Source organism: Coptis chinensis, chromosome 9 (assembly GCF_015680905.1).
Source record: "Coptis chinensis isolate HL-2020 chromosome 9, ASM1568090v1, whole genome shotgun sequence".
In the NCBI taxonomy this organism is placed as follows: Eukaryota; Viridiplantae; Streptophyta; class Magnoliopsida; order Ranunculales; family Ranunculaceae; genus Coptis; species Coptis chinensis.
In genome coordinates this window covers 60,014,088-60,029,928 of record NC_141464.1, presented here as the reverse complement: position 1 = coordinate 60,029,928, position 15,841 = coordinate 60,014,088, and the positions used below count along the sequence as shown (strand labels likewise).

General features: G+C 37.0%; 1 long non-coding RNA gene across 3 annotated transcripts; it reads right to left on the bottom strand.

Annotated features, from left to right (window-relative positions):
* Nucleotides 1–3,698: 3,698 nt before the first annotated feature.
* Nucleotides 3,699–4,890, bottom strand: LOC147477059 (uncharacterized). 3 transcript variants are annotated; one of them, XR_015209360.1, is made up of 4 exons: nucleotides 4,563–4,890; nucleotides 4,353–4,488; nucleotides 4,203–4,279; nucleotides 3,699–4,099 (listed from the first exon to the last, which is right to left on the bottom strand). It is a non-coding gene; the product is annotated as an uncharacterized LOC147477059 (long non-coding RNA). The 3 variants fall into 3 exon arrangements; XR_015209361.1 differs by having other exon boundaries at nucleotides 3,738–3,794; nucleotides 3,912–4,099; nucleotides 4,203–4,488; XR_015209359.1 differs by having other exon boundaries at nucleotides 4,203–4,488.
* Nucleotides 4,891–15,841: the final 10,951 nt, after the last annotated feature.

Genomic DNA, 15,841 nt, shown 5'->3' with positions numbered 1-15,841 from the left:
TTTCTAGAATATATATGATACTTCTCAAATTAAGCTAACTAGGGACCATAAATTCATAATAATGTGACTTGTCGTCATTGTCATGGACGCCAGCTTAAGGAATTCTCATCACGAGACCCTTCAATGGGCCCTCGACCATGTCATTGGCATTGGCATCGATTATTCAAAAATACCAAAAATATTTACAAAAGCATCACTCATTCAAAAATATTTCTCAAATCAATGTTAAAATTCAGGTAAATAAGATAACTAAATCAAAATTATTCAAATCAACAAAATCAATGAATTTAACAATTCGATTTGAGGAGAATATAATGATATAATGATAAAACTAGGGTTTCTAATTAGATTTGAGGAGAATGAAAAATCACCTTATTGAGGACAACGAAAGAGAGTGGAATCCTCTCTGAGTAAATCACCTCTGAGTAAATCACCTCTCGAGAAATGAAAAAAAGAAATGAAATGAAAAAAAAAAAAGAGTTCGGTGGTTTTATTTCATTTTGGGCTGTTTATATTGGGCTTTTCTTTTTAAGTATTTCAAACAAAAAATAAACGAGACTTTTGTAATATAAACGGCGCTGGTTACGGGTCCAAAGATTCGGCACTAATGTTAGCGTCTTTTAACCTGTCTTTTATTAACCAATCTGGTGTAGTGAAAGCTCCATAAACTTCCACCAGAGTGTACCAACTCCTCCCCAGATCACAACATTGATCAAGGCCAATATATATAAAACCCAGTATGAAGCAATTGGGAACATCTACATAACCAGCTAATAATAGGAAAAAGGGAGAAGTTGTCAGTTTCTTGGACTTAAAATATCAAATATGGAAAGAAGTGAATTAGAGTTACAAATATGAGTTGCTAAGCTGATACTCAAACAATTTTTCACTTGAGATTTCCTAATTAACTCACAGCCTTACACATTCAATTTCATTACGCAACTACACTACTTGCTTAAAGTTCAAACATGTGCAAAATGCTGACATGTGTCAGTGTGGCTATCTGTCTTTCAACTGCTTCTAATTAACGTTTTTAAGGCAACCCTAGGGGATTTTATTAAATCAATGAAGAGGAAACTACAAGACAGAAGGAAAAGGGAAACTACAAGACAGTAGGGAAAAAACATACAATTGCAGCTGCTTCTAGTTACTCATTGGAACCGCAATTTACATGTGTCCGAACTCAGTATTGGCCGGACATTGTGTGATATGGTATAACCTTTAAATCACTACTAAAAAAATGACTTGTGATGACGGCTTTTAGCCGTCATGAAATAGATTTAATGACATTTTTTCGTTTAAAAACCAACCGTCATTATAGAGCCCATCATAAAAGTTAACAAAAAACGTCATAAAGTACCAACATTTAATGACAAAAATTATATTAGAAGCGTCGTAAAGTAGCAATTTTTTATGACGGTTTTACTAAATCTGTCTAGATTTGAAGACAAAAAAGCGACAAGATTTAACATGATTAAGGTCATTTTGAGCAAAAACGCGTCATGAAAACTTTCTTATAATTTCAAAAAAAAAAATTGTAATTACCATAATTACGGTAATTACTATATATATGGCAGTGTATCATCAATTACATTTCTAGACAATAATATGACAAATATTACAGCTTTGGAAAAAATATTTCCATTCCGTTCAAGAAAAAAAAAAGAAACTTTTGAATAACATAATATTTTTCATTAATAATTATCTCAAAAACCTAATCACAAAACAACTTCATCAAATAATATGACCTTTCCATGGCCTTCGTCTTCCATTCACCAATCAAGCCATCAACCTTAGTTAAGTTAGAAACACTTCAAGTGTAATTCTTCCTACAAGAGAAACAAATAATGCAAAATTTAATTGGGCTCGCCATATATATGCTTTCCAAAACCTTAATATGTCCAAATAGTGCAGTCCTTACTTTTTTGAAAGGTGAGTTCACCTTAAATTATAATAGCATTAGACCATAAGCACTATTAGAAGTCATTTTAGAAAGATTGATTAAAAGGTATCTATAAATATAAAGCAAAACATATAATAAGGTTGCCCAATTCTTCCATAGAATTTGACCCATTAACCTGCAAAAGCAAAGGACTGTCATGCTACATAGTGACGGCAGTGCTTGAACTTGATAGGTCCAAATCATAATTTTTGTGGAAAACCATGACTCACTCCTTCTCTCTTTTGCAATCATTGCATGGGTGATGACATGCACTTTACAATTATGATGTTCTAGATTCAGTTACAAATAAAGTTTTGTATCCACTTGAGCCATCAAACTTTGGCTCATAAAATCAAAGGAAATACATGTTATTATAATATACAATCTACAAGAATTTCAGCACACTATCTAACCAAATTCATGGTCCACAAAACGTGTAACCAAACGACCAAAAAAATATCAAGGCAACGTTAAGGTGCCTTGCAAAGTTTTAAAATGTGTCGTACCTTAGCAACTTCTACAAGCTTGAGCAGTCTGCGGACACAACCAACCCTCAGTTCACATGAATGAATGCACATATTGCACGCAAAAGGTGAACATAGTTCAACCGCAACAAAAAGATGGGTGGACAGATCACTAAGTAGCTAAACATATATGTGGACATGAGTTTCGACATATACAAATTTGCATATAGGAGATAAAAAAAAAAAATGAAAGGCTTAAATAATGGACACTAGTCATTTGCTTGTGAATGCCACTTTGTAAATGGCCATTTAGGTTGAGAGAAACTACTTGAGATTTAAGCAGAAGCAACACAGCTCCTTGGTTATTCATGAAGACAATCAAGATAACTTAATTGCAGTCATTGTTTAAGAAGGTCAAAGAAAGTACCATCTCAAGAGCAACACTAGAAAGGCTTGGAATTCAAGCTACCTATCAGCAAGTTATCCCTATCCCTTGCACATGGTTTAGAGGACGACCTCGAGATGATGTTGCACCCAATACTGATGTCTCCGTTATAGCAGACTCAACTAGATTTGGTGGCCATATTAGAGATCACAATGGAGCAGTTTTATAGAGCACTTTATAGAGGTCATATAGATTCTAAGTCAGTGCTCCCTCAGGAGCTCAAAGCTATAGAGGTGGGCATTCAAGGATGTATGGAGCAGAACTTAAATTATCTTGAGGTAGCATCCGGTAATAGGCATCATACCAGAAAGTGTATTTTTGGTTCTTTCACGTTCAATTTCTTTAATCAATCTTAGATTCAGCTCTTTATTGTGTCAAAACTAAAAGAAACTTAGATTTTCATAATGAAAAGATTTTTTTTTATAAAAAAAATACACTTATACAAGTTATACATGTACACAAGATGATTTTAGCAATGAGGCAACACGTACTACTTCGACTATGATTTCAGTTATGATAAACTACCGAATAAATAAATTGAGGAATTACATACTTCCAACTAAATGTTCATAAGTATGGACTATGATATAACCAAAGAATGGCGTTAAAATAACTTGCATTTGTCAAACTCTAGCTTGTTGACTAGTGTACATGAACCCGGCCAAATAAAAATGATCAAATTCAATACTTCTCTAAGTAGCACTAATTGAACCAAAGCAGCAAAAACTTCAACCGTTTGTGTCAGTTAGGTGTTCTAGAGCCTAGAATGATAACTATTACCAAGTAAACACAGGATGCAAACGCAAAGTATAGCAACATAAAACGAGAACGTACTCTACATTGGAGCTCCAAATCAACAAAGACCAGTAGACCTTCTTCGAAATACCTTGACATGAGAAAGTTCCCCTTTAATTAGTGTTCCCTTGAGCTAGCTCATCGTCCACTATTCAAAATAACAATAATGCAAAACACCTGATTCTTTACGTCTCAACTCGGTTGGATAATTCAGGATACAAATTCAACAACAAAAGAAATAACATACGAGAAAAAAAAATCTTACTTGTCGACAAAATGAACGTTCTCCTAGAGATGGTTGAGTGGGAACATTGAACGTGATAAGTTTGCATCTTGATTATGAGATTACAGCATAGTTATATTCACTTTTGCTTATGAGAATTGAGAAGCATCATGTACCTTTAAAATATACTCGGTTTGAAGACTGTTTTTTATTCCTTCCATTGCGGTCGCCTGAAATATGACAAATTGAAGACAAAGATGGAGTTGGAATCTAAAGGTTTAAACATTTTGCATTGAAGCAGGAGGTGAGATAACACAATAAGAGAAAGTGTACCTTCATGAACAGATCAACTTCTGTGTCGGGGAAAATTCCTAAAGCATTCTCTCGCCTTGCAAGCTCAGTTAGCAAATCTGTTATAGTAACATCTTTACAAGTGTACCGAATTGAGAAAAGGGGATATGTGGAAACTATCGTTTAGATTACCGTATCTCGCTCCAACCCCTTGGCATCTCGTGGAGAAATCAAGAGTTTCTTTAACAGTCATTTCTGGTGTGTGAACATCATTCTGACTAATGTACACAGATGTCTTCTGGGGTACGAATTCATTCCTTTAGACAAACTAGATTCAAAAGAAAAACTACTTTAGACCAATACATTGAACAAAAAGATTAAAATTGAAAAAAAAACACTCACTTGTTTGCAATAAGTCCATTAAAAAATTGAATCCCTCTTCTCGAAATCAGTAGGAAAAATAGTATATCATTGTCAAATTTTTAGTAAGTGGTTAGAGAGAAAGGGATATTATTACTTAGGGTTTGGAGAATGGTGGATGGGGGGTTGCTAGCACTGATAAGATGAAGAATAATATATGAAGATGGATGGGATGAGATGAAACTGTTAGGGCGGCGTACCAAGAACAAGGTGAATTCGGTTTGAACTTTGACGAGGATAAGGGAGAGGTTGGGTGTTCGAATTTCGAAATTTCATTGGTTTCCTTACGATATATTCGTCATTTTGCATAAATGAACGAGTTGCCTCGACTCTTTTCAATTTTTGACGCTTCAGTTAGCCGGGTACCAGTATTGATTACTCTTGACGTTTCACTTATTCTTGTTGGTGTGTATGTTTTTTTTTTTAAAGTCTTGACGGTTCAATTGAGGTTAACAATTTGTGCTAAAAATTGTGAAAGTTTTTCACCTTAAAAAAATTATCATATTTTCTTGGCGTTTGTGATATATACGACATAATGTTATAACAGCTGTCATAAAACCATAATATTTTCTTGACGTTTGTGATATATACGACATAATATTACAACAGCTGTCATAAAACCATAATATTTTCTTGACGCTTGTGTTATACACGACATAATGTTACAACAGCCGTCATAAAACCATCATATTTTCTTGACGCTTTTGTTATACACGACATAATGTTATAACAGCTGTCATAAAACCATAATATTTTCTTGACGCTTGTCTTATACACGACACAATGCTACAACAGTCATCATAAAACCATCATATTTTCTTGACGTTTGTGTTATACACGACATAATGTTGTAACAACCGTCATAAAAAATTTACCAAAATACCAATCTTGACGGTTTTCAATAAAGCCGTCAATATAGATGAAAAACATGCGTCATAATATGTCTCTTTTTTAGTAGTGAATTCCAAGAGAAAAAACATCCTAGAACTAAGCTTAGCAAATGCAGCCATTGACTGTTGCTTGTAAGAAACTGGAACAAAAACAAAAGACTACGAACGAGGAAATATAATTACCAGAATGAGTCTGTGTTTGACATCTCTGCTTATTCAGAATGAAGGGAGAGAACAATTATTTTGTAAAGAGCTGAACATACATGTGAAAAACGGAAAACAAAACAGGAGAAAGGAAAGTACCTACATAATATGCAGCGGCCTGGGGACAGGCACTACTATAATGCGTCAGTCCACCAAAAAGACTAGTATTGAATGCCAGTGTCAACGCTGCCAACACACCAGGCACTCCATAAGCCATTTGTATGGCAAGAAACGATGAGTGCAGGGCTCCTATATGGGTTCGGACACTGGCGTTTGTTCACTCTATATAGTTTCTTTGGATCCTTTGTTATCTTGTAACCATACGTATTCTCGTATATTTAAATGCAATGGCTTCTGATTCATATATTCCCTCAGGCTACTTCCAAGCCAAAGCTAAATAACCATCAAGTTTCATGAGCACAAAATCTAAATAACAAGGACACTTGATTTTCTAGGGGGAGTCTACACTAAGTTCATGCACATAACAGGGTCCAAATATACATGTCAGCAGCCTGACACTTCCTTTCTTATTTTTTCTTCTCGCTTGCATTGCTTAAAAAGTCAAATACTTCACTAATCTGATTGTCAACCATAAATGTTTATAAAGATTTTGTCACGAGTTCGATTCCCCTCAAGGCCACTGGCGAAGCAGTACCCGGTCGAATTTCCAACCAGGGCCCCGGGATTAGTCGAGGTGGCGTGTAAGCTGGCCCGAACACCCGATTAGAAGAAAAAAAAAAAAAAAAAAAAAAAAAATGCATGTTTATAAAGATTTTGTCACGATGAGTAATATAATCATAAAGTAGGGAGCTGAAAACTCACCCAATCAAAGATCCACAATGAAACTGCAAGAAGCATTGTACCCACCATCACCCATTCATTCTTTGTCATAGGAACCATCAGCTATAGTTTCAAAGCTGCTACAACAAGGGCATTTAGAGTTTCTTCAGTTTCAGGTGGAAAAATCTTATATAGGATATATGGAGTAGCTAAAAGAGAAACAAATGCAGGTACGCTTGCAGCCTTGAACAAAGTAACCCATTGACCCCAAGTTCCTCGGCTAGCTTGAGGCACAAGTTATTAGCTGCAGCAGTTAGGAAAAGAGCACTTGAGTTACCAGCAGACTGTCATACATCACACAAAAGCAACAAATAAGTCATAAAGTTTACACCCGTTGACAGAGATCCAAGTAAAGTTTACATCTCTTGTAAAAATATTCTGACAAACCTCTATGAAAAAAAACAACCATACAACAAACTTCTAATGATAAAAAAAGAACCAAGATAGAGTAAACTGCCAAAACAAGAAACTCATATATCAAGTAAAAGATCCACATTTTTTGTTTCTCGACTTTTTTAGCTAGTTATGATTCTATAATAATAGATTATCTCATTTTGAGAATGAGAATATGGTTCCTAATTTCCTAACTACTTTTACCAAACGTATGTTTGGTTGTTTGTGTCCAAAATCAATCATGAGATTCACAATTAATAGATTATTGGTCATAGAACGAATAATCATAACGGTCCCACAGAGGTAGTGAATAAGACCTTAATCAGTTACATGCAACATACACAGAATTGAGTTTAGTGCTTTTAGTCAATGGAAAGAGTACAACATTTATGGTACTACCACTACAACTACTCAAGACACCACTAGATGAAACTTCTTCGAACGCAATATGCTAGACATATATTAGTAGCTAATCACTGCTCACATACTCACATACTCACATTAACTTAGGTTTGCATATTGAAAATAAAAACACACACACCACACACACCAAACAGAACAAGATTGACAAATATAGAACCACAACAGGGCAGGTATCTTAACTCTGGACCAACTACTGCACTAACTTTGGGACCTTAACCATGGTCACCTAGAAGCATACTGGATATTAAAGCTCTTCATACCCTCAGATAATTGTTCTTAAACAAAAGAGCTTTTCTAATTTTTTGGATAGCAGAAAAATTAGAAGGGAAAAAACTGCTTCCACCATTATTTATCTAGATAACAATGCGTGTGTGACCTAGTTACTAACCCGACAACAGTACATGAAGCAAGCTTCATTGGATCCACAGCCTTCAGTTGACACCTAATGATCACCTAGCTAGAGTTAACTAAGTGCTCTGCATAGTAAGATATAGCTAACAACCCAAAGCCCAATATCGTGAAACAATATAATATAAATCGATACACCAAAATCTCAAAGCATTAACAAAACAGCACATTTCAGTAAATCTTACTAACACCTATGGCAGTTCATAACAACTAAACTAGTAAACCGCTCTAATTAGCAATTTTGTGTACTAGAATTAGCAATTTCATAACACTAACTAACATTTAACTAGGTAGACTGTCATAAACCAATTTCTGAGTTTATTCCAAAACAATCTATAATGAATAAGAGTAGGCTTTGAACAAGTACATAATGTTTTTGCATAAGAGTAGGCATTGGACAAGTAAAGAATGTTTTTGCAAGTACTTAGCATCCCCTGGAGAACAAATCAAACATATACACTAACCAACTTAAAGAAAACTTTTTTTTTTTTTCTTTTTGAAAAAGTAAGCTGGGGTTAAGGTATACCCCCACCTGATATTATTGCAAAAGGTTAAACCTTACAAGCTAAGCCTCCCTAAGAGTTAGATCATTGAAAGGAGGAGCACAAAGACACTATATCGATAGGCTTCAAACCTAACATACATAAGATAACATATTAGTCATCCTACAATCGAACTTAAAAAAGTAGAGATGATAATCCTACTTTCTAGTCATGATTTCTTTAACAATCTTAGAATGATCCTTTCTAAGATGAGTCTCAGGCTTTCTCATAGTTGCAAAAAAAAAACTTCGCAAGCACAACACACATAAAGTAAGTCCCAAAGTATCATCCCAAAACTCTTTGGTGTAGTCTTCAAGATTTCTCATCTTCTTGTTTTTTAGCTTAATTTTACCTTCTTCATCATAGCAAGCGTAGGCTCTATTTCTCCTGAAGAACGCTCTTGGATCCTTTTGCTTCTTTTTGGCTTCACAGTAGTCCATTGATTTTTATCCTTAGAAGGCACTGAGCTCTTATGCAAGCCAATTGTTGGGGTTACTGTAGTAGCATCCGTAAAAAACTCGGTCTCATTCTCTGAGAGATCATCATCTTCATCCTCATATCCAGCAACTAGCCCTTCATACATGTTTCGTTCTCTACTACTTGGAAGTTGGTTAATCGGAATAACTCTAGGCTGATGACTTTGTGTTGGTGTAACCGTATTACTCTTATCTCTCTGGTTATTTGAAGCTCCTCTTTGCGATTGAGGAGTATCCATAGTTTCACCAATCCTATTTACTATAGGAGCTATTATCTCAGCAGGCACATAAAGTGCTAATTGAAGTCCAATGGAAGGATCATCTCCAGTATCATGTCCAGTAGTATTGAGCTCTTCAACCACTATTCCATTCCCCTGAGCACCACTACTCTGGCCAGATTCTTCTATTCTAATAGTGGAAGGACCCACACAAACTATTGGTACTGACTCTGCAAGAGGAGAGTTCGACACCACTGTAACATTCTCTGTAATGGTCTGGACCACCACTTGAGTAGGAAACTGACCAATCCTTGTTGTTGTTTGCTGAGCACCAGCATTACTACTCTGACCATTTACATTTCTTCTCGGAATCCAAGTATTAACTACAGTGCTATTGCATTTGTTTGTACTGCGTCCAAACTTCATACAGGTGGAGCAGGAGGAAGGTTTCCATGGATACTCGACACCAATGCTCATTTCCCTCTCACCAACTTCAATACTAACAGATTTTGGGTAGTGAAAGAGTAATGGAATCTCAACACATACCCTCGCAAACGATAGTCTCTGCTTTTTAGCGGTGGCTTCATCCATACACATGGGTTTAAGCTACCAAACTTGCAAGAAAAGATCCATTTTTCGGTCCACAACTCTTTCGAACATTCGACATCTTAATCCATACCGAACAAGTAGAGATTTTGTTTCTCATCCTTTCAAATTTCAACATTCCAAGGTCTAATAATGAAAATTCTCCCAAAGAATAAAGATTGGCCCCCTTCTAGAGTCATCTTCCTATCCTCATCAACAAGAAAGGTAAAATAAAACAAGTCCCTATCTGTAGTTAGCTCCATCGAACCCTTCAATTTCCAAGCTTTCTCAAGTGAAGCTTTCACATAAGGAAAAGCTAGTCTTTTTCTAGAAAATACCCTACCAAGGTATCTTTCCACTCCTCAATGCCCTCATCAATGAGGTCTTGAGGTACTACAAACTACTCCATCGGTAAGTTCAGTGTATAAATTCTCAAAGGTGTAGTATTTTTAGAAATACAAGAATTACTAAAAGAGAGCTCCAAGACATAGGTTGTCTTGAAATCGGTTGAGAGGTAGAATCCCCATGATCAAACGTAATATTGGAAGAGAAAATTCGGATCTTCTTCAACCTCAAGGGTCTTGAGAGATACCATAAAAGGAAAAAAGAAGAAGAGCCAAGAAGAAGAAGATGAAGTTTCTTACCTACTAATTTTTGCTAGAAAAGGAAACTTTTAGAGCACTGGATCACAGGTTGCAAGATATCCTATCTAACAGCTAGTCGCCTTAGAATCACCTCAAAGAGTGACCCCATCAGCCCGAGCTTGATGCAAGGCCAGACAACTAAAAGCTAAAGCTAAGAAGATGCATGTAGTTTGTAGTTTATGAAGGGAAACTTTTCATCCATATATGTGACTTATAGCTTACGTAACTATTAGGGCCAACATACATGTAGATATACTGGGCAAATTCAAAGTATTATTTTTTATAGATTTAAAAATACTTAGTCCCATATATAAACAATCCATAGAAATGAAGAGGAATCTACATACTGAATTTGAGTATTTCCTCAATCAATATTCCACCTCAATCAATATTCCACAATAATAATATATATGATGCCCAAACTTCATTTGACAGATCTAAGGCACGCCCAAATATTTGACACAAAAAAACTCATGTGAGAATGCATCAGAAATGAATGTTCAGTGTCAGTTACTACAATTCAAAGAACCAGTACTGCAACAAGCCTGTAGAAATGGGCACCTCAACATAACTGTGCGTGCTTATATGATACTCATATTTCTTCTTCGTTCTTATTTATTTTTTTCACTGCTACGGTTGCTCTGTTATCAAAGATTACTACATATGGTTAAAACACAGGATTCAGGCATTCGTTCATGTTATAAGGTACAGTAGCTATTCATATACTTCGAGCATTATTCGTGAATAAAAGAAGAATTAATCAGCCATGAACACATTTTGACAAGTAACCAAGTTTTAAATTGGACGACTTCAATACACATCTTACAATATACTTTACGCTTGAATGAGTGAACTAGATAGCAATTAGCTATTCTCATTCTAAATACATTTAACTTTAATAACTTCAACAAATACATTTTCATACTCTCTATAGTCTATGTTAATCAACTAGCAAGTGGTCATTGTTTATAAAGCGGCACATTAAAGAGCATATGATAATCAGTAAACCACAAATTTAAAAAGCCAGAGTCCAAGCAAAATGACCTGCATTCTAAATTACCACTTCCAGTTCCCGACAAAGAAGCTTTCTTTGGAGAGCTAACAACACCAGTCACTTGAACTGTTTCAGTACTATTGCATGGTGTGCTTCCTTGGAACGCATCCTTACCATTGATAACCTTAAAATGTGTTTGGTCAATTATTGTCAGTTGTGTAGAGAAGATGGTGAGTCTGTGAATCATGTACTTCTTTGGTGTCCTTTTTCTTGGAAAATATGGTCTGCTTTTCTTTTAGAGTCTGGAATGACTTGGGTATTCCACCTTCCAACGAAGATGAACTTCTCGTCTTAAACTCCGTATGCACATTGCTATTCCACCTTCCAACCCTTTTCTTACCCCTAACAGTTCCTGGTGCAGAACCGAGCGTCAAGGAGAAGATCCACTATATGCTAGAATAACCTCACCATTGCTATCTCTTAAAACTCCACTGAAACCAGCACTATCATCTTTCATTGTCCCATCTGCATTTAGAGTAAAGGTGTCAGTTGGTGCTGCCTGCCACCAAACCCATTGTTCCACCCTTTTTGCTTGAACCTTGCTCCTATTCCCAACTTTACCAGAAGCATATGCAACCCCACATCCTCCTTTACTATTTCCAGCATTTTCCCCAGATAGAGTTTCATTCTATTGAGGGCTCGTAGGCTTACCACTTCAGCATGTGTAAATCTTTTCTTTTTAATCCTCCAGTTTCGTTCATTCCATATGGCTTGAACAACCACACAAATAAGGGCCCTCATCACTTAAAACGCCATAGAGTTTGGTCTGCACATGCGCATAAGTCGATACCATTCAGCATGGGATTCACGAACCTGTTCTGATATTCCCATAGCTTTTTTTACACCTTGCCACACAATTTTCGAATAGGAGCAGTAAAAAAATAGATGTGTCGAACTTTCCTCAAAGGAATCACAGAGACAATAACGAGATTGGCTTAGCACCTTTCTTGCCATTAGCCGATTCTGTGTAGGCAGAGCTCCTGAAAATAACTGCCACATAGTGAAGGAGTGCTTGGGAACAGAGAGTTTTCCCCAAACAAGTTTGAACCACTTTACCTTACTTCGCACATTCCTAATAGCAGCATAGGCAGATGAAATAGAGAATTCTCCTGAACTCGTCGGGGTCCAAATAACTCTATCTTCAGCAAGATAAGAGTTTATCTCAATATCTAGGATTTACTTCTTCACTTCAGACTCAGGTAAGTCAAAGATGGTTCGCGACCAACACCCATTAGTTATCAGTTCGGCCACTTTTGCTTTTGAGGTATAGATTGGGCTAGTAGACTTTTGGCTTGAGAATTTAAAAAGAGAGGTCCCAAGCACCAGGGATCATGCCAAAAACTCGTTTCATTTCCAGTTGTAATGCTATACCTCACAAACTTCCATGAGAGTTCCCGATGTTTCAATATCCCTCACCAAACCCAGGAGCGGTCCTGAGGTATTTTCATAGTCCAGAACTTGTTGTGCTTAATATTTTGTTCCCAAGACCACTTTACCCACAAGCTGTCTGATCTCTGTGCCAGTTTGAACACTAAGCCACAATATGCAGCTTGATTCCAAAACTTTGGATCAATCAGACCAAGTCTTCCTTGCTCTTTCACCATTCTGAGGTTGCATGACTCGAGTGGTGCATCTTCCTTTCCATCTTTGGTCCTAACCAGATAAATCTATTACAAATCTTCCCCACCTTATCCAATACTGCCTTTGGCAACACAAAAGTCTTAGCCCAATACATTTGAAATGATGACAAGACAGATTGGACTAATTGTACTCTTCCCGCTCTATCCAAATCTTTATTTTTCTAGTTGGAAATGCGACTAGTGATCTTCTCTATAAGAGGCAGACAATCTCTTATTCCCAATCTTGATGGAGTCAGTGGAAGCCCTAGGTAGGCTACTGGTGGAGAGTAGTCTTTTCATTACTCAAGCTCAGCCCCGTAGCTTTAGAGAAGGATGTTAAGATATCCTTGATAGTTATGATAGATTCCATGTTTCCTTTACAAAAAAGAAGGACATCATCTGCAAAGCAGAGGTGGGAGATCTTCAGCTTTTTACACTTTGAGTGAGCTTTTATCAACTTCAGCTGGAGCCCTTGTTGGAGAAGAGCACTCAACAGTTCCATAATAAGAACAAACAAATATGGTGAAACTGGGTCACCTTGTCGAAGTCCTCGTTGTCCTCTAAAATACCTTTCTGGTGTGCCATTTACCATCACAAAATACGAAGGGGAGGCATAACACATGTAGAGCCAATCTATGAAAAGAGGGGGAAACTTGAACTTCTGGAGAATGGCTCTCAGTGCTGGCTAAGAGACTGAGTCATATGCCTTCTTTATGTCCAACTTTATAGCGCATCTTTTTTGCCCTTTTTTCCTTGAATATCCTCTAAGTAATTCATGAGCAAGGAGAAGGTTATCCTGGATAGACCTCCCAGGTATAAACGCAGATTGGGGAGTAGAAATCAACGATGCTATACAAGTTTTCATCCTGTTTGTTAGAACTTTTGAAACACATTTATATACAATGTTACAGCAGGCAATGGGTCTAAAGGAGCTAACATTTGAAGCATTCTGCATTTTTGGAATAAGACATAGCAGCGTAGCATTTATCCCTCCTGGCAACTACTTTTGAGTAAAGATATACTTGATAGCTTGTATGAAATCATCCCCAATAGTTGGCCAGCACTTTTTGAAGAAACAAGCATTAAACCCATCGGGACCCGGTGACTTGTTATCCTCCATTCCAAACAGAGCTTCTTTTATTTCAGACTCTGATATTTGAGATACTAAAAAACAGACTTGTAGCATTGTTCACTTTCACCACCCTGAGATTATTAAGGAACTCAGAGTCACAAGATGCATTTGACGACTCCCCGAGCAACTCCTTATAGTATTTCAAGAATGCTTCTGCTACTAGTTCCCTTCCTTCCCTAGAGTTTCCTTGATCATCAATCATACTCCATACATAATTTCCCCTCTTTTTTTCCTTCAAAGAATTGAAGAAAAACTTGCTGCATTTATCCCTAAATATTATCCAATCTATATCTGTTTTTTGGTATATATCCGCTTCCTCAAGTTTGAGCAGCTCGCACAGTTTTCCTCAAACGAGGAACTCTTGGGCACTAAGAGAACAGTCTAAAGGGTTCTGTTGGAGTCTTTCTTGAATGGCCTCTAGCTCCTCTCTTGTATCTTGGACTATCCTTCGATTATTACTGCAGACAGACTCGTGCCCACCCTTTCATAACAACTTTCAGGCTCTTCAGTTTCTTTGTTAACATAAAAGTTGGGCTACCATGATCTGTTACTGTCCAACTTAACAATCTTTCACCATATCAGCAAATTCCTGATGAAGCATCCAGAAATTACATAACCTAAAAGGGGGGTGACTTCGAAAGGTAGAGAGAAAAGTCAACACCAAAGGGCAATGATCCGATAATCCTTGTTTGAGAACTCCACCTTTATAGCCAGCCGTAAAGAAAACCAATCAAAGTTGACTAGGCATCTATCTATTTTTGACCATTTTCTAACACTGTCCCCTCCGCTATTCCAGGTAAAGAAGCATCCTAATGCCGTGTGGTCAACTAACCCAGCTACATTCAGACTATTTGCAAAAGGGAGGGTTTCCCTTAGGTGGACAGCTCTATCGCCTATTCTTTCATGGGAAAAAAGCACATTATTAAAGTCCCCCAATACACACCACGGTCCGTGCACACTAGCATTGATAGTCTTCAGCTCCTCCCACAAAATCAATCTTTCATGTCTTTTATTACTCACATATATAATAGTAACAAAACAAGAGAATCCATATTGCATGAGGGTAACCCTATAATAGATAAACTGACTGCCCTCCACCTCTTTGTGCACATCCAAGAAATTACGATCCCAAGCAAGACTTATTCTACCATACTCATGACTCGAGTAATTATGTTCCACTTCCCACGCTGGGCAAACCAGCACTATTATACTTCTAAATATATCCATTCTAACCTTCATTTTCAGAAAACCCATACATGTTATCTTATGCTCTATAATAAACTTATTCATCTGTTTCGCTTTCATAACCTCGTTCAGTCCCCTAACATTCCAACTGCATAACTTAACCATTTTGTTTGAGTTAATGGTTCCTCCTCTTTCCACTTCCTTTTGGTCTGCCCCTACTTTTTTTCGGTAGTAGTTGATTGTTTTTCACTTTCCTTCCTTTAGGCCCTAGTTTGTACATAGGTTCTCATTGGGGTAGCCCTCTAAGGAACAGGACTGATGTTGTTATCTCCAAATAACTCTGGTTCAGCATCAGATAAATCATCCTCCATGTCAGCTAATGCCTCAAATAAGTCTCTATTTGAAACAATTTTGCATCTGGATGGTTTGGCCTTATTTGTTGGAGAGGAGTCACTAAGGGATTCTCCACCGATGTTTCAACAGTTCCTTGGTCATCTACTCCATAGACACATTCAACTATACCAGGTGAGACCATGTTAACTTGCCTGGTCTTAGGCTCTTCACTCTCTTCCATTTGTTGCCATAACCCCTGCTGGTTCGTACTCACCCCTGTAGCAACTATCAGAAGATTTTCTTGGCTCTCCTCCG